This window comes from Epinephelus lanceolatus, chromosome 10, assembly GCF_041903045.1.
Source record: "Epinephelus lanceolatus isolate andai-2023 chromosome 10, ASM4190304v1, whole genome shotgun sequence".
Classification (NCBI taxonomy): Eukaryota; Metazoa; Chordata; class Actinopteri; order Perciformes; family Serranidae; genus Epinephelus; species Epinephelus lanceolatus.
The window spans coordinates 37,226,064-37,245,782 of record NC_135743.1 but is presented as its reverse complement, the minus strand read 5'-3'; the positions used below and the strand labels follow the sequence as shown (position 1 = coordinate 37,245,782).

Sequence of the window (19,719 nt, the reverse complement as noted above, 5' to 3'; positions counted from 1 at the left end):
AGTGTGCCTTCAATTTTGAATAAATCCCCAACAGTGTCACCAGCAAAACACCCCCACACCATCACACCTCCTCCTCCATGCTTCACAGTGGGAACCAGGCATGTGGAATCCATCCGTTCACCTTTTCTGCGTCTCACAAAGACACGGCAGTTGGAACCAAAGATCTCAAATTTGGACTCATCAGACCAAAGCACAGATTTCCACTGGTCTAATGTCCATTCCTTGTGTTTCTTGGCCCAAACAAATCTCTTCTGCTTGTTGCCTCTCCTTAGCAGTGGTTTCCTAGCAGCTATTTGACCATGAAGGCCTGATTCGCGCAGTCTCCTCTTAACAGTTGTTCTAGAGATGGGTCTGCTGCTAGAACTCTGTGTGGCATTCATCTGGTCTCTGATCTGAGCTGCTGTTAACTTGCGATTTCTGAGGCTGGTGACTCAGATGAACTTATCCTCAGAAGCAGAGGTGACTCTTGGTCTTCCTTTCCTGGGTCGGTCCTCATGTGTGCCAGTTTCGTTGTAGCGCTTGATGGTTTTTGCGACTCCACTTGGGGACACATTTAAAGTTTTTGCAATTTTCCGGACTGACTGACCTTCATTTCTTAAAGTAATGATGGCCACTCGTTTTTCTTTAGTTAGCTGATTGGTTCTTGCCATAATATGAATTTTAACAGTTGTCCAATAGGGCTGTCGGCTGTGTATTAACCTGACTTCTGCACAACACAACTGATGGTCCCAACCCCATTGATAAAGCAAGAAATTCCACTAATTAACCCTGATAAGGCACACCTGTGAAGTGGAAACCATTTTAGGTGACTACCTCTTGAAGCTCATGGAGAGAATGCCAAGAGTGTGCAAAGCAGTAATCAGAGCAAAGGGTGGCTATTTTGAAGAAACTAGAATATAAAACATGTTTTCAGTTATTTCACCTTTTTTTGTTAAGTACATAACTCCACATGTGTTCATTCATAGTTTTGATGCCTTCAGTGAGAATCTACAATGTAAATAGTCATGAAAATAAAGAAAACACATTGAATGAGAAGGTGTGTCCAAACTTTTGGCCTGTACTGTATATCAACATTAAACCTTCGTGAATCACCACTACAAAATGCCACATGGAAAATGTTGAATGAGCCAATCATTCTAAAGCATATTTAAAGAGCTGGTGCTGATCAGCCAATCGGCATCAGCATCGTTGGTTCAGTTCAGTGTTCCGCCTGAACTAATGATCAAAATTCATTCTAGATGGTGCAAGTTAAAGCCACTTGTAATGTAGTTTTATTTTGTTTAACTTTCTATAAATTTACAAGACCTCTTCTAAGTTTGTCAGCAGTATGTACTGATGTTTTTACTTTTGTAAGTAATGCCAAAGAAATAAGGACTAAATAACGTTAAGGTCCAGTTAAGTTTTGCTATCTTGATCACTCTCTTTTTCTCTCTGTCTGTGCTTCTCTTTGTTCCTGTCAATCACTCTGTCAGCTGGCCTTAGCTGGTATCATTTGTCACATTCAAGGGCTGTTTGTAACAAATAAACAGGGGGTGAAAAAACAGCAGCAGTCCACTTTGCAAAAAAAAAAAATGCAACACCAAAATTTAATCTGAGCACATCTCAAATTTCAAATTCTATGCGAACAAATTGAAGTGACCCTAGTTGGTGTTATTATGCAATATTTAGCAACCATGACATGTCTCTTCGGCGATCGCAGTGCCTGTTTGGAACTAAATATTATCTTAATTAGAACTTACTTTTACATGTAAGTCTTTTGGCCCTTTATGTCCAAATAATTCTAGGTGTTAAGGAGCTACAGGAAGTAAACTAGGAACTAAAGTCCCTATGTACCATTTCATTGCTATTCTGTTGCTAGGGCAAGAACTTTGGTCCCTGTTTACTGCTGCATTCAAATGGAACCGTGAACTCGTGATTGCAACATGGACACAAAGTCATGAACTCAGAGCTCTCAGAAAACTTCCATTTATGAGGTTGTGAATATGTGACTACCATAATGGGGGAGCCTTCATATGATGTCTTCTCATGAACATGGTAAACATGACCCCATTTAAATGCAGCATACTTCCTGTCAGCTACTGCATTAACAAACATTCCATTAGGAAATATTCTTGGACCCATTTGGAGTGTTTATGTTGTCAAGTTTGAAACGCTCTATTGTGTATTCCTTTTTGCCTCTGTATCTGGCAGTGAAGATTAGGACTTTAAAAAACCTTATTTGAGATAAAATTGTGACACTTGTAGAAACAACAACACAGAGCCTTTGTGTTGGGTGTTTATTGTTGAATGACTGTGTGGATACAATGAATAAATGCATAGGACAAATGCAGAGGTGGAAAGGGAGACTCCAGAGGGTCTGTCTCCAAAGTAATGACAATCTGCTGTTTGATGGGTTCTTTTCTGATTTTGTGTGTGTTCACATTCAAACTATGAGCAAATAGAGATTCTTTTTCTCAGACATTTGTTGTCTTGATCGCCACCCCTTCTCCCTCATTCAGAAGCTCTTTCTCTAACCCACTTTTTTAGACTAGTCAGGAATTCTAACTATGTATGTTGTAACTTCTTTTTGTCAATAAACTCTACAGCAAAAAGGAGGGCAAACCTTTGCAAGAAATGAATGTCCATTATCCTGATGATTTTAGTGGCAGTGCTTGCTATGTGTGTAAATGAAGAAATACAAGTTGTAGCAGCCCTGAGTCTTGTGTTTGACCAATGGGTCAGGGTTCAGTGCTGCAATCTCCTTACCAACAGTTTCTGGCCTTTAGAAAGTTCTACCCCCATAGCAGAAACTACTGCAGAAGAACCATATTTACACCCTGGTTCCTCTGGTAGAGGTGAGGTTCCTAGAACAGTTTTGTGAGACTGGCTTGCTTTAAGAAAGTCTTGAGGTTTCCTCATTCTCTCCGAATTGTTCATCAGTGTGTTTTGCTAGGCAGACTTAAATCTAAAGCCATTTTTAAATAGAAATAGTGCAAATTTGCAGGAAAGCCCAATCAGTTTTCGTTCAGCATTGGCAGTATAAAAACAAAATCAGGGAGTGCAGCGAAATGGCGCCTGCCTACTTTTGTTCAAACAGAATGTGCCTTTTTTGGGGCAATGGGGGTCGTGAGCACATGACAAAATGTGTAGCTCACGCGAGGGAAGCCGCGGCTGGTCAGTCCTGCGGCGATTCTCTCATGAGTTGGCCCATCCTTCACCGTTCCCGTCATTTGACAGTTATTGCCCTCTTCATTTGCGAAGGCAAGGAGGGCGAGCAATGCCTTATCTTCCCAGTTGCTCATCTTTACAGTGTCTGTCAGGTTTGCGTTTCCCTCTTGCTACTAGCTGCTCATTTCTGCTATCAGCTGTTTCCTGTAAGTCCACCGCCAGTGGGTCGCACATGCGGTGTCATCAACAGCTCCTCCCACAAGTCATCAATAGCCCCTCCCATGGCGGAAGGGCGCCTCGTTCTTTTTAAACCAAAAAGGTTCCGCCAATATGTTTACCCCTACGCAGCAGAAAATTGGGCACCTCAGATCAACTCGCCAATCCGGCTCTGTGTGTCTAAACGCTCGCAGCTTGCCTGCAAGACAGCCCAACATTCGACGAAAATCTGGCAGTGTAAAAGGGGCTTAAGTTTCATATTTGACTTAAGGGGACCTATTGTGGTTTTTCCTTCTTTACTGTCACATATAGTATAATGTTACAATGTTGGATGTTCATATTAAACATGGAAAAAATTTCCAACAATTAAACACGTGAGCAAAAACTTCAGACCATTCTGAACACTCTGTTTTCAAAGTGTTTTTGCCCCCCATTTTGGCTACACACTGACGTCAGCTCAGATTTCTTTATATGGTCATCTGCTCCAGCTATGTTACTGCAAGTACTTACATTATGTGGGCTACCCTGCTACATGTAGCTACATGTTAACACCAGGGAAACATGTGCACTAATGTTGTATATTTCTCTGCTTTTGGTTCATCATCTTGCTGGAGTATGTCCTCTTGTGTTTTAAAGCTTTTAGTGGTAATTTTTAATGGAAGAAAGTGCCGCTATTCTCCAATACTGTTATTCCCCACCTGCAAGTACACTGCTACATGTAGCTACATGCTAATGCCAGGGATACATACAGTCGTGGGCGCAGATGTTTTTTATTTCTCCAATTTCAGATCATAATCCTGCTGGAACATGTCCAGTTGTGTTTTAAAGCTTTTAATAGAGATTTGTAATGGCAGAATTGCTCTGGTACAGTCATTAACTGGCTGCAATGATGCAAATATACAGAGGACCAAAAAACACCGACCAATCAGAGCACATTGAGCTTTATAGGGGGACTTAAAGAGAGAGGCACTAAAACTGAGCATTTCAAACAAAGATTGAAGCACAGACAATACAAGGCAAAAAGTTTTTTTTTTTTTATACCATTAAAGCATGTAAACATAAGCATGTTCTAGCAGAAACCCAAAATACAAGCATGAACCTGAAAATGAGCATAACAGGTCCTCTTTGAGGGTGAGTCAAAAATGAAAAACAATTTCAGTAATCAATCATGTCAGGATTGTTTTTGAATCCTCCAGTCTTCCTTATCTCCTCCTCTTTTCTCTCCATCATCATCTTCATCTATCTCTCTCTCTTTCTTTCTTTCTTTCTTTCTCAGCAGGACAGCTCTCCCCAGTCAAAGTCCCAGAACAGCTCCTTGTCCCTCCACAGCACAGAAAAAACAACCATCCAGGCACATACACACTCATTAACAAATAAACTCATGCTGGTAAAGTGAAAAGCATACAGTCTCTCTCTCTCTCTCTCTCTCTCTCTCTCTCTCTCTCTCTCTCTCTCACACACACACACACACACACACACACACACAGAGGCTCCAAACATGAGCATTGAGTGGCCACATTAATTACATGAGCAGTGGGGGTTTTCCCTCCCTGCCATGTCCACTGTGGGCCCTGAGATATTTAATAAACCTGTCACCACCACGACTCCCCGCCTTAACCTAGACCTAATGAGACACACGCACACACACACACACACACACACACACACACACACACACACAGATGGAGTGGAAGTCAGGTCACAGGGTTTTGCCACTTGCAGCTGAACTGGAAGCTGGTGTTATGCCACAATGTCAGACAATCTGAGTCCATCCTAACAATTCTCATCTTCAGCCAAACCAGGTCTGCAGTTTCACCCAGCTACACTGAGGACTGTGAAGTCCCCTTATAAAATAGCTAATTCAAAACTGAAATATAGTATTGACTACTTTGTCCAGGACTATGCTCTTAAATGGTCATTACTAAGAGGTTGTAAGGGCACTAAGGTTTTACTCATTGTTCTGCTTCACTCGCTGAAAGTCACTCTACGTGAACGCATCAAAAACATTTCCAAGTTCTGTTTTGGGTGGGCCATCACTGGCTGGCTGCATCACTGAAATGTAGAGTTCTTCAATGGTCCACATTCTTTCCTTGTCTGACACCCCACCCAGGAACTGATTTGTGCCGATTATATTCAGTCTGACTGGGTTGGGTAGGGTTCTGTTCTATTGCTGCAGGTCTCAGGTTTGTGTCTGTGCTGGCGTTCAGATCGCAAACAGCCCTGACTCACAACAGTGAATAGCGATGATGTTTTTGGGATCAGCAGACAACCAGTCCCTAACATTTGCTGTGTATTTCAGCATGTCCTCCACAGAAGGGACATTGTGGGGGCGTGTTGCTGCAGGTTCCAGTGAGAAATGAAATTACTGTCCAAGAAATCCAGTTTAAGTTACATATCTGTGAGTTAGACGGCTTATCAGACATTAAAATGCAGCACAGGAGTTTATAATACTCAGAGACGGGATTTTACAATTCTAGAAAGCTATCTGGGCATATCTGGTGCTTGCACTTTTTTCATTGGTTATAGCAGGGCTTTGTCGAATGATGTCGCGTTGCATAAAAAGTTAAGCAAAATCGAACTTTTTTGCCAGACAACCCTGCTTTGTTTTTCCAGAGCCCTCTGTGTTGGCATCCATTTTGCACCGCTGGACTGGCCCCATTAAAGACTAGATCTGGTCTTCCTCCGTTACGACAGATTTCCAGCTGACCTGGCCCACTTTGGTCCAATCACAGCTATTTACCTAATAAGTGTGTTTGTGTTCAAGAGGATGACTGACAACCTGTGGCGCCTTCGGGCTTGACACAAAATTCACACTCTTGCCTTGGGGACACTATGACGATCATAAACCTAGCTTAGTAAAGACGAGAACTGTTGAGGATTTTTTGAAAACAACCAAAATGGCTGCAGCTGATGTGGAACTCTCTGTTGAAGTTATGTTTTCAAATTCTAAAGGCAAATACGGCAACACTGGTTCACAGACATATTGATGCGACACCATCACAACTCATCTCTACACACTGTAGTCTCTTTAAATTACTTTGTTGTTCAGCATTATTATGGGTTGTGGGTCTATCCAATTGTGTCCAGTGGGATTTTGATCTATGGCTGCTGATAACGCCTCTTGGCATTTTAAAATAAACTGAGAAGTTCAGTGATGCTTGGCTAGCATTTTTGATCTGGTCCAATTATTTTGGGGTCTAATTAGGGCAGCACTGTCTGTTCTTGGGTCTCATAGCAATTGGCTCTCTTTCCGCTAAAAATGTATCGATGCAGAACAAATCTAAGCTCTGAAATTTCAAATGGGAGTCAATGCTCTGTGCCTTAGCCTCTTGTAAGGTAAGAAGTGACGTCACACACACAGTGGGTGACACAAACACCATAAGCCAATACACACTGTACAGCAAGTCAGAGAAATCGCAGTCAACCTACATCTGTCACACTCCAAAGCCCTGTGTGTACAGAGAGCTACTGCGAGCCATGTCAGGCATCTGTGTCACTGTTCATCTGAGCGTGTGTGTGTGTGTGTGTGTGTGTGTGTGTGTGTGTGTGAGCAACAGAATGCAAGGTAGGGAGTATGTGTCTGTGTGAATGAATATGAGTCCGTGGGTGAGTGTATGGGCACCTACTGTACGTGAATGCGAAAGCAAGGGAATGAGCCCTGAAAGACACCGAGAGAAAGTGTGTGTGTGTGTGTGTGTGTGTGTGTGTGTGTTTTCACCCAGACAAGGTTTTAGAGTGATGATAGGATTAGATTAGGCTGACAGTAGCAACAAGGCCAGCGAATGTCTGAACCCTCAGCTCTGGCAATCTGGGGATTAAGGTAGAACAGAGGTTCACACACACACACACACATACACACACACACACACACACACTTTTTTCACTGAATTGTGTACACAGACAAAACACAAAGCACAGTAGACTATATATGACACTGTCTTTCACAACCACACATACACACAAACACACACACTCCTACGTAAATAGACATTACATACAGGCATAGACATGCACACACACAAGCCCCCTCTCTTTCTAAAGGAACACACATGAATGCTCTTTCTCACACATGCAGCTGCAAGACACAATAACCTGATGAATTCTGTTTCTCTGTTTTCCTGCCATCTAACTAAATCCCATATCCCCTAACTACCACCATGTCTTACAGCCACACACACTCATAACAAATCAACCAGCCACCTACACACACACACACACAGACACACAGACACACACACACTCCGATTATGGGTCCTGAGGCCCACCCAGAGGTGGCAGGCACCGTACCACACAGTCAGTCTGTCTCCTAAAATTGTTTTCTCTTCAATCAACCTAGCGGGGCCAGTTTGTCATGCAAATGCGGCCCTGGCTTGCTTCCCTTTGTTGCCTTGACAGATTAGCGTGTGTGTGTATGTGTGTGTGTTTGTGTAGGTGAGTGCGACATCTACGGAGCACCGCTTTTCTTCATTTTCTCTTTCTTTTCTCCTCTTCCAGTAATCCACAGAGCATAATGAAGAAATGTCCTCTTGCATGTCTCTATTTTTGTTTCTTTCCATCTATTCCATCTATCTGTCATTCTCTCTGTTTATCTCAATTCTGACTGTGGGTCATGCTAACTCTGCACTTGCCATGTCTGTTGGACAGATTTGGGAAATGTGGAGTCAGGAAAAACAATTCATAGCTTTAAGAAGTTGGGTTGCCCCAGTATATATCTTGACTCCTGTTTTGAAGCCATGAGTTTGGCATTTTGGTCACTGCCATCTTAGCAGTGAGGGGTGGATCTGAGCCTACGCCGTTGTGAGTTTCTTTGAACTGCAGTTAAGTTTCACTGATTTGACAAATGCACCTAAAACACACTTAAAACATGGATTATTAGCAACAATATTAAACAGAAGAACAAAATGTGGCTCCGTTATAACTCACAAAGTTCACAAATAAAACAACTGTCTTTTGCTAGACACTCTTTCCCACAAATACGACATTTTAACATTAGCATAAGCCTATGACATTTTACACTGCTTAAATTAGCCTAACGGCTAATCTACTCATAGGCAAAGTTACAAATCTGGCTCCATTATAACGCACAAGGTTCTCAGACAAAACAGTTTTTTTATATTAGACGGCCCACTTGAGATTTATTTCCTGTATCTGTGTGACGTAGGGCATTAACAGAAAAGTCGATTTGTCGAAGTGTCAACGTCAGTGGCACAAGTTGACACCCCCGGGGAGGAGTCGACAAGTCGTGTGTTTTTTCCCTCTCTCTCTCTCTCTCTCTGTGTACTTGTGTACGGAATGCAATCGCTGCCTCTGATTGGCTTACACTGATACTTTATCCTTGACTAAGTGAACATACTCGGGCGTACTATAAGCGAAGCAGACTCCAGCCATTCGGGCTTTCATAGTCGAGCGCACATCCGCGTTGTAATTTCCTGTAAAAATGTCCATGAAAAAACCCCGCGATGTGAAAAATACATGCCGAGCAGTCACTGGTGCATGGTCGTAAAATCTGAGCTTTGCGCGCACAGGGCTTGCAGACGTCCGCTTTGACTCCGCGCGGACCTCCACAGAGTCCGTTCCGCGTACGTTCCACCCAAGTATGTTCGGGTCTGAGTTTATTCATTCCAATGGGAAAAGTATATGTGGGTACAGATTATGACCATTTCTTTCACAATATAGTCACTGACAGGGGCGGAAATCCCGGGGGGGACAGGGCGGACATGACTCCCCCTTCAGTAAAGCTGTACCCCCCGAGAATCATTTGAGACACAATTAATAAGTTTTGAACAATGCAGTAGTATTTATTGAAAGCACAATGTAAGCGGTGCTCATTATAATCGCACAATAATGTGCTATTTAAATCTTAAAAGATTTAGTCCCCCCTCCCATTCCTAGTAGTGGTATATCCCACACTCTTTCCAATGGGCGGGGCTGCTTGGCAGCAGTAGCAGCATGTGGCTGGAACCGCTGCCCACATCGCGCATCGCAGGGTAAGATGTTCACTCACACAGACACAGTTTAACTTACACAAGTTACAACACATCCCATTTACTGTTACAACAAGCCCCAGGCCCAGGCTGATAATATAAACTGTCTGCAACATTTCTCCAAGAGCAGTCAGTGGTGGAGTAATCTCTCAAGACAGATTCTGCAATTTACATTGTAGAATCTGTTGGCAGCCCTGTGTGAAAGACGACTCAAGAGAAGGGGAGAGCGGGGCTTTGATTTTGAACAATGCTGCGCTTTAGCCAATCACAATGGAGGGGGCGTGGCCGAGACCTGCAGGTGTCCCCAGGAAATGTGTACCTACAGAAACAGCAAGCTCCGCGTCCATAGCGACCGCTCCACCCAAAACGCCATCTCGTCAACGTGAATTTTTTTTTTTTTTTTTCCAGTGGATGTCTTAGTTACAACATGATTGAGCTAACTGGAGTAGTTTCATGTCGTATCCGACAACGGGAGGCTTTTAACAGATGACGTCCTGATGTTAGCTTTGCTAAGTGTCCCTGTCAGCTGCAGCCACTGATGCTTTCTAGACATTGTGATTTCCCAAAACTGAATAAATACCACACATAGCAACACAAAACTGCTTTGCTAGCTCACTCATGTTGTAACTAAGATATCCGCTGGAAAAAATATTTTATTCACGGACCGTTTATTGAGTTATTACCTTATTTTTATACAGTCTATGGTTATTACAGACACCGCTAACGGCTAACGTTAACAGCTAACGGTTAGCCCAGCTAATCTACGATAACCATGTTATTAATTACAAAACGTGCACACAGAAATACTAACGTTTGTTCAATCATTGTGTTTATAGACTTAACAAACATCAGATTAGTCTACACGGTGATATAGTGACATGAAAAATGTGTTATATAGCTAAACTCCGCCGGTTTTCTACCCGAAGTATTTGTAAACAACACGGTGATTCCCTGGGGGCTTCCGTTAGTCGAAAAACTCCGGGCTGTGCCTCCAGAGGTAAAGAAAGAAAAAAAAAAAGTTTTTTGTTTTTTGTTTTTTTTTTTACTGATGGATTTCCAGATTGGTGGCAGAGCAATGGGTACCTGTCTGTAGGCTCTCCACCTGTCAGTGAGACAAACATGAATGATGTGCAGTCTAACTGACAAGGAGCGTTCATTACACACGACTATTACACACGGTTGTGGCGGAGCGGCTCGTATGGGTACCTGTCTGTTGGCTCTCCACCTGTCAGTGAGACAAACATGAAAGACGTGCAGACGAGGAGCGGTCATTACGCGCGACTATTACGCACGGTTGTGAGGTGCGCAGCGGCAGATCTCACAGCACACTGTTTATAAACCAGTTTACCAGTTTAATTGCAGGAAATGTTTAGTTTTAGTTTTAGTTTAGTTAGTATAGACATTCACTCTGCCTGTTGGAGAGATAGAGAGAAGATTAAAGCGTCAAATTGCGGTAAAAGATGCTGTATAAAAGACAGGCTACAACTTTTTTTCCTTGTCCCCCCCCCCCCCCCCGGAATTATTCTCTAAAATTTTACTGTTTATTGTCCCCCCAACTATGACATGGGATTTTCGCCCCTGGTCACTGAAGTAAATATTGGACCCAGTTTTCACAAGCCACATGTCTTCCAAACATTCTGACAAGTTAATGGTATTTTTCAGAAAGTCAAATCAGGAGAAAATGAATGTTGTTAAAGACATGTCTATGTCTCTGCAACTCACTCTTGCAAAATCTGGCAACACAGCATCTCTTCCCTCTGTTGGTGCTAAGCCATCAGTCTGGTTTAAAAAAAACAACAACAACAACAACAACAACAGAAATTAATGTAAAACCATGATAATACTATTATTATTATTTAACTGATTTTGGAGAGGGGAAAGAAAACACTATTAGACTGATATGATCTTGTACTGGGTTGATATCAGATATTAAGTTAGCGGATAAAATAAGCAGCAAAATAAAGAGCAAACATTAAATTTGAACTATATATAGTTTTGTAATGATTTGAATCCGCTTTCATCATTTCACACGATGTTGACAACACTTTCAAAAGGAGGTGGGGGGTTAAGCAGGAGAGGAGACCACCATCCACTTAGGAGACTGGTAGTGTTTACCATTGGTATGAAATGGTTGTAATACGTTATCTTTTGGGTTTCTTTGGTTTTCCCCACATATTCAACATGCTAGCATTGTCTAAATTTATAACATTTCTCATTGACATGAATTAGACTAGCAGCTAATGGTCTTTTCCTCTACCCATATGAGGCCAGGATTAATCACACAAAAGATGCTATGCTATTGGGGCGCCAGTGGCTTAGTGTTAGAGCAGACGCCCCATGTACAAGGCTGTTGCCGCAGCAGCCCGGGTTCGACGCCAGCCTGTGGCCCTTTGCTGCATGTCACTCCCTCTCTCTCCCCCTTTCATGCTTGTCTGTCCTATCCATTAATGGCTCAAAAGCCCCAAAAAATATCTTTAAAAAAAAGATGATATGCTATTTTGTGGGGGCTGTATTGACTTCACAGTTTATTGTCAAAGAAAATAAAAGCTTCAACTCCACTGCGTAGAATGGTTTTCAGTTTACAAACACAAATTCGAGGACTGTGTCACATTTCTGGGGAGGTGCACGTCAGGCTATGGCGTAGGTACGGCATCAGTTCAACACAGAAGTATAAAGCCCGCTATAGGCCGTCTGCTACTAACGGTCTGACAGTCTGCTACTTCAAGCCCCACACCCTTTAAGCCTAATAAAATGTAATGGGTGAATATGAAAATTCAACCTCTGTACAGTTGTCATAAATGTTGAAATTGGTTATAGAGAGCAAAACTGTTTGTCTTTGGCACAAGGCAGTAAGCCTGTTTATTTCTGCTGTAAAGTTGGACATCTTAACATGGGGGTCTATGGAAAATGACTCGCTTTTAAAGCCAGCCTCAAGTAGCCAATAGAAGAACTGCAGTTTTTGGCACTTCAGTGTTGGCCTCATTTTTCAGCCCCAGAGGTTGCCCCTCGCTTTTCCAGACTCTGCATTTCCTGAATTTTAACAATAGAGCAACCGAGGGGGCAAGAGCAAAGTAAGCATGAGCTAGAGTCAGATTGGACACTATGATTATTAGATCCATGTTGAAAAATACAGTAATTTTCCTTTCATTCCACACCTGCAAAAGTGCAGGTTTAAGCTGGCTCATGACAAAGTCCTTTAAGGTTGAATCCTAAACATAAAGTCACATTCACATATAAACTACCCTTTTTTAGTATGAACAGTGTTGGGCAGTAATGCGTTATTAGTAACGCGTTACAGTAGTCTCTATATACAGACTCTGCATTCAGTGAATGTAGAGTCTGTAGCAAACCCCGGAGATTTTGCCTCCGGAAGAAGAGCGGAAGAGCCCTGGTTTCACCTTACATCAGCTATAGAGAACAAGGTAGTGCCGAAAAACAATACACAGTAGCCTATACATATATATATTTATAGATACAGTACAGGCCAAAAGTTTGGACACACCTTCTCATTCAATGCATTTTCTTAATTTTCATGACTATTTACATTGTAGATTCTCACTGAAGGCATCAAAACTATGAATGAACACATGTGGAGTTATGTACTTAACAAAAAAAGGTGAAATAACTGAAAACATGTTTTATATTCTAGTTTCTTCAAAATAGCCACCCTTTGCTCTGATTACTGCTTTGCACACTCTTGGCATTCTCTCCGTGAGCTTCAAGAGGTAGTCACCTGAAATGGTTTCCACTTCACAGGTGTGCCTTATCAGGGTTAATTAGTGGAATTTCTTGCTTTATCAATGGGGTTGGGACCATCAGTTGTGTTGTGCAGAAGTCAGGTTAATACACAGCCGACAGCCCTATTGGACAACTGTTAAAATTCATATTATGGCAAGAACCAATCAGCTAACTAAAGAAAAACAAGTGGCCATCATTACTTTAAGAAATGAAGGTCAGTCAGTCCGGAAAATTGCAAAAACTTTAAATGTGTCCCCAAGTGGAGTTGCAAAAACCATCAAGCGCTACAACGAAACTGGCACACATGAGGACCGACCCAGGAAAGGAAGACCAAGAGTCACCTCTGCTTCTGAGGATAAGTTCATCTGAGTCACCAGCCTCAGAAATCGCAAGTTAACAGCAGCTCAGATCAGAGACCAGATGAATGCCACACAGAGTTCTAGCAGCAGACCCATCTCTAGAACAACTGTTAAGAGGAGACTGCGCGAATCAGGCCTTCATGGTCAAATAGCTGCTATGAAACCACTGCTAAGGAGAGGCAACAAGCAGAAGAGATTTGTTTGGGCCAAGAAACACAAAGAATGGACATTAGACCAGTGGAAATCTGTGCTTTGGTCTGATGAGTCCAAATTTGAGATCTTTGGTTCCAACCGCCGTGTCTTTGTGAGACGCAGAAAAGGTGAACGGATGGATTCCACATGCCTGGTTCCCACTGTGAAGCATGGAGGAGGAGGTGTGATGGTGTGGGGGTGTTTTGCTGGTGACACTGTTGGGGATTTATTCAAAATTGAAGGCACACTGAACCAGCATGGCTACCACAGCATCCTGCAGCGACATGCCATCCCATCCGGTTTGCGTTTAGTTGGACGATCATTTATTTTTCAACAGGACAATGACCCCAAACACACCTCCAGGCTGTGTAAGGGCTATTTGACCAAGAAGGAGAGTGATGGAGTGCTGCGGCAGATGACCTGGCCTCCACAGTCACCGGACCTGAACCCAATCGAGATGGTTTGGGGTGAGCTGGACCGCAGAGTGAAGGCAAAGGGGCCAACAAGTGCTAAACACCTCTGGGAACTCCTTCAAGACTGTTGGAAAACCATTTCAGGTGACTACCTCTTGAAGCTCATGGAGAGAATGCCAAGAGTGTGCAAAGCAGTAATCAGAGCAAAGGGTGGCTATTTTGAAGAAACTAGAATATAAAACATGTTTTCAGTTATTTCACCTTTTTTTGTTAAGTACATAACTCCACGTGTTCATTCATAGTTTTGATGCCTTCAGTGAGAATCTACAATGTAAATAGTCATGAAAATAAAGTTTGGACACACCTTCTCATTCAATGTGTTTTCTTTATTTTCATGACTATTTACATTGTAGATTCTCACTGAAGGCATCAAAACTATGAATGAAGAAAACGCATTGAATGAGAAGGTGTGTCCAAACTTTTGGCCTGTACTGTATATATATATATATATGTATAGCCAGGAAGTTTCCACTCTGAGAGAAGCGTTGGAAATACAGGCAAGCGTGATCGAAGACCAGGGAACGGCTGCGGCTCTGGATTGCCGGATGATGGACTTGAAGAGGTGCCATTGCCATGGCTCGCCCGGCCGGGCCCGTGGGGCTGGTGCTGCTGCGTCGGGATCGCAGGAGAGGGAAGCGCTGGGGTCGGCGGAGCCTGCTCGGCAGTCACTGGGGGTGACGGCATGCCCCCAGCTCCTCTCCCCAGCATGGAGTACCATTCTGAAGGAAGGGAAGCGCAAGCCTCAGAAGCTCCAAAAAGTGTAATTGTGTAGGATAGCCTATCTGAGTCACCAAACAGCTTAATTTCAGCGCTTGCAAATCCTGCCATGAATATGGTTAGGTTCACCTCAAGGCTTTGGAACCATTGGCGTTTTAGTTTATATGCAAATATTTGCTATTTTTGTATCTGTCTGTCCTTTTACTGTGTCTTGTATTTTTATTGTAGGTCTACTGTACTATATACACACACACACACACACACACACACACACATATGAGATGAGAATTAATAGGACCACTGAAGCTGGTTAACAATGTGTTAGCCTGGATTAGTTAAAGGTAGGGTCTGGAGAATTTTCCAGTTGCTGTTTGTAAACACACATTCAAATTCGGCCCCTCCTATCAGGCTCAAGTCTCCCGGGTGTACGGAGCCCGGAGGTACGGAAGAAAGCTTCACAGAAGCGGTTCAGGCAAGGCTCGCGCTAGCGCATGCTCGGACACGCTCAGGCACAGCACCTGCGCTCTCTCATTGGCTGGGGAAATCTCTGCCCAGAAGCGGTCCGAGCTCACAAAAACATCAAAATACAGTTAAAGGGCAGGAGCTCTGCAAACAGAGTCACCACCATACGAGTAGAAGCCCATAGGTGATGATTAAGCAGGATTTCATTTGTATATGTCTATATTTTGTTTTGTTTGAAAATCCTCCAGATCCTACCTTTAAACTACATTTAAAGAATAGTGCTGTGAAGTGGAAAATTGTGTAATAAGTATTGGTTAAAACACATGTGCAACAAGTAATGACGAAACCTTGGCATTACTACTGCCACAAATAGTTCAAAAGTTTACGAGTATTTCTGGAAATATCTGCCCATCACATCTTCCCAGAAATGTCACACCCCGTACATAAGGCTCCTACTGAGTTTTTATGTCCATCAGTTGGTAGAGTAGAAAAGTGCCAGGTGCATTTCTTTATTTTCACTTTCAGATGAAAGCATGAAATACTGCCAGCATTAGCAAACGCTAAAGGACAACAACAACTTGCCCAAAAGCCCAGTGAACAATCAGTGAAAGACTTTCCATTTTTCTGGTGATTGTGTTAAGTCTCACATAAAGAAACACTATTGATCCATTTCAAACTGGCTGATGAAAACGCAACTAATTCACATTTTTGTGGCATTTCAAAGGTTTGCGTAAAATTAGCTTGACAGTTTGATGAAAACATATCTTTGGTTACTCTTTTGCTTTCTATTAGTCCCCCCGTTTTCACTTTTCTCTTCTCTTATGTGTCTGTCCCCCACTTTCTTCCTCTGTCTTCCTCTCATCTATCTCCCCCCTTTCATCCCTTTCCCACTTTCTTCACTTTTCTATCCCTCTCTTACACCCCTTTCTTTCCTCTTTTATCTCTCTTCCCCCTATTTCTCCTCTCAGTCATCTATCTACTTCTGTGTCGGAGCATTACAGAGCCGTCAGAGTCAATGGTGTCCCAGTCAGCAGCACAGATCAGGTAATGAATCTCTCCCCCTCCTCCGGAGCCCAGAGACACGGAGCTCTTTTATCACCCAGCTCACTGGGGGCAGGACAGAGTGGGATGGAGATCGGTCGGTGCAGGTCCAGGTTAGTATGGAGAGACCACCATACAGGCTCTTCATCAGCCTGTAATGTGGGCTGGCACACAGCAGACTGCAGCACGATTGGGGCTGGGTCAAAGAGCTGATATGGATACTGCTGGTCTTTTCTACAAAAGAGAACTAATCTCGACATGAAAATATGCTCACTGATATGTTTAAAAATGCAAGAACAAATGTTCCAATCCCCAATTAACTAGACACTTGAATACATTCCCATTTAGATATAAAACAAGCAAAAATAGAAAATGTTAAAAAGGAAAACTGTAATATTTCAGTGATGCAATTGATCCCAAATGTTAAACTAATCACATTCTAAAACATGCACAGAAGATAATTTGTTTTCAATTACAGGCTGGTGGTTACTACAGCTAAATGAAAGTGAAAAAGTCTGTTTAAAGATATATTTTTAATTTCAGGCCTGAAGGCCTTATTAAAGACTTATGGCCTGAATAAAAACAGAAAATTAAATTCCTTTGGTTTTGTTATGACATCACAAGTCTGACTTCCATACAAATGCCACCTTTTTTTGTATTTTCAGAGGCACAGTCAAACACTGAGCAATCATGAAACAGTATTACCACAAAACTACTGCGCTTTCTGTATATTCGTCATTCAAGGTCACATTTCAGTCCCCACATTTCAGTCCTCTGATGACCCGTCTCAATGGTGGAATGTAATTTAATTTGGTTAAAGGGTCAAGTTCAATGTTGAATTTAATAGTTTGTAAGGTATAGTTGTAATGTCCTGTCTCCAGCATGCTCTCCTCACCTTGTTTTATTCCGACAGATGTTTTATGTTCTGCCTTTGGTAAAAATAAATGGGATTTTTGCATCAAATGTGCTTTGTTAAAAAAGGTGAAATGAGGGGAGAAGAAAATACACAAGATAAACTTAATACAGTTTAAATAAATGGCTAAATTAAATTAAATTCTATGCTAAAAGGCACAGTACAGACTGAATTTTCATTTGATTCTAAAGTCACTGAGGTGTATGGGTAGTGGCTATACAAAACCAATGCTCAAAGTGTCCTCAATTACAGAAGAAATGAAATTCCTTGATAATGCAGAGCGTTAAATGCAATCAAAAGCAGTTACTTCCAATTCCTTTTCACATTAATAGGGGAAGGATCCCAAATCCTTAACTGTTAACTGTTGTTTATAAAAACCTAATTTTATTGATTAAATGTTTATATTATGGAGACACAAGACATAACTGGTAAAGAACTAATGCAGTGCATAGGAAGGCCTTTGTGAGTGGGTACAGCATCTCACAGCCAATCGATTAACTGAAACTTGAGTAGAAAAAATACATCAGTGAGTTAAAGGTATACTTCTCAGGATATGTCAGTTCTTGTTTGGATGGAAGAGGCTTTTGCTCACCAGGATAATCAGCTTCTGTCATCAGGCGCGTTGGCACAGCAGAAAGAAGGATTGCCTGCACACTGACTTGCATTTACACAGCAATGGTTTTTAATGAAGCAACGTTTCGTCCTCAGGACCTTTATCAAACATAAGTTCTTGTTTGTAAACAGTGTCGCCAGCGAAAGTTAAAGTCATTTTAGAAGGGGCTTTATCCTCTTTGTGCTTCATTGTGTTTGTGTTTTTCCGGCACTGTGTCAAGGTTTTTCGTAGCCTCCTCTTGGGTATGTGCTGGTTATGATCTGGCAATTGATCACTACCTTTTTAAGTCCTGACCTCATCTGTGTGCTGTGCCCAGGAATGTCCTGACCAAAGCAAAATGTGAAGAAAATAAGAAAATACAGGCAGAGGGCAGAATCTCTGCAGATAAATACACCACCAAACACCTCAAGTAGGTCATAAGTGATGATTGAGAGCGATTACTTTTGTATGAGTCTATACACTGTGTGTTTTGTTTTTTTTAGGGAAAATTCTGCATGGTATATCTTTAATGGATGAAGGAATGAAGGTCCAAGCAGTACTACAAATCATAACTTCTTTAATGGTCTATTGAAGCAGGTTGTTGGATCTGAAGATTAAGTGGTGAAGAATCAATTTTAAATGTAAATCAGTGGAATATTATAGAAAGAAAAGCACTACGATTTGATGGGATGATAGAAAGAATTTTTTTTTATTTTATTGGATAAAGCTTTTTGTTTCAGATATGAATGCAGCATGAGGGCACCATTGAAGATGCTCTGTTTTCAAGGAAATCTTTTTTTTTTTTTTTTTTTTTCAGGAAGTTTAACAAGATGGTTACTCATCCAAGGTACTGCAACTAAAGAATCCTCTACAGCCCACCATCATAAAACTATTGACAGGAAACCTCCAACTGCAAACAAGGTCAATTATTACTCCATGAATTATTATTATGAATCCTTTACACTCATTTGCCTATGCAGTGGGCTACATAATATGGACGCAAACCAGGAGGTGAGAGAACCTTTGAAGCGCAATTCTTATTTAACTGAATCGGTGCCATTTTGGAGTCTGGTATTCAGTTCTAACAATACCTTAATGCTTTAAATACATGCAGCACCCTTATCACAACACAATGTATCACAGATAAATGGATTGAATGAATGAACACCCATTGGAGAGTAAGACTGCGTTCACACTGTGAATGACACAGCAACAGGCTACAAGTCAATGGAAGCTGGTGGCGTAAGGCTACAAACTGACACCTACACTTATTGCTGCGTACGGATGTGACATGCTGTAAATCAAAGCTGAATGGGTCTCAACTTTTTTTCAGTGCTCCAATGATGCGATGAGGCGTCAACCAATCATGTTTTTGTTTCTAGCTGTTGTACTGTGTTATTCAGCTTAATTAGCTGATGCCACGCTAACTTTATGTGCAAAAAAGGATGCAATGCAATGGCGTTTAGACACTGATCAGAAGCACAAGTATTTTTTTCACCAAATACAAACTTAAGATGACGCTCAGCCGAGGTGCTTTGTGGCAAATAGCGGCCCTGTGATGATGTTACTAAGTTAACGAGTGCTTGAGCAACACTTCAGTGGCGACAATGTAGCTGGTCACGCTGTAGCATTGTCACTTGTGTGAACACAGCTTAAGTGGTGTGGTGTGGTGGCTACGATTGGTTGTGGCTAGTTTTGTTGATGGGAAAATGGATACAACGAGGGAACAGGTGTTGCTTCTCATTCAGATGCAGAAAATTAAGTGTTTGATGACAACATTTTCTGGTGAAAGACCCTCAACTCCCGTTCTTGTCAATTCAGCATCAGCATAATCCATAAAGATAAACTGTATTCCCTAGGGTTGGGTCGGTTCTCGGTAATACCA

At 42.0% G+C, this 19,719-nt stretch overlaps 1 protein-coding gene and 1 long non-coding RNA gene across 2 annotated transcripts in view; both read right to left on the bottom strand.

The window, feature by feature from the left end:
* The window catches only part of LOC117266082 (low-density lipoprotein receptor class A domain-containing protein 4-like), a 274,585-nt gene that overhangs the window by 62,772 nt on the left and 192,094 nt on the right, over positions 1-19,719 (bottom strand). The window lies entirely within an intron of this gene.
* Positions 10,367-10,693, bottom strand: LOC144464532 (uncharacterized). The gene is made up of 2 exons (XR_013492229.1): positions 10,573-10,693; positions 10,367-10,449 (listed from the first exon to the last, which is right to left on the bottom strand). It is a non-coding gene; the product is annotated as an uncharacterized LOC144464532 (long non-coding RNA).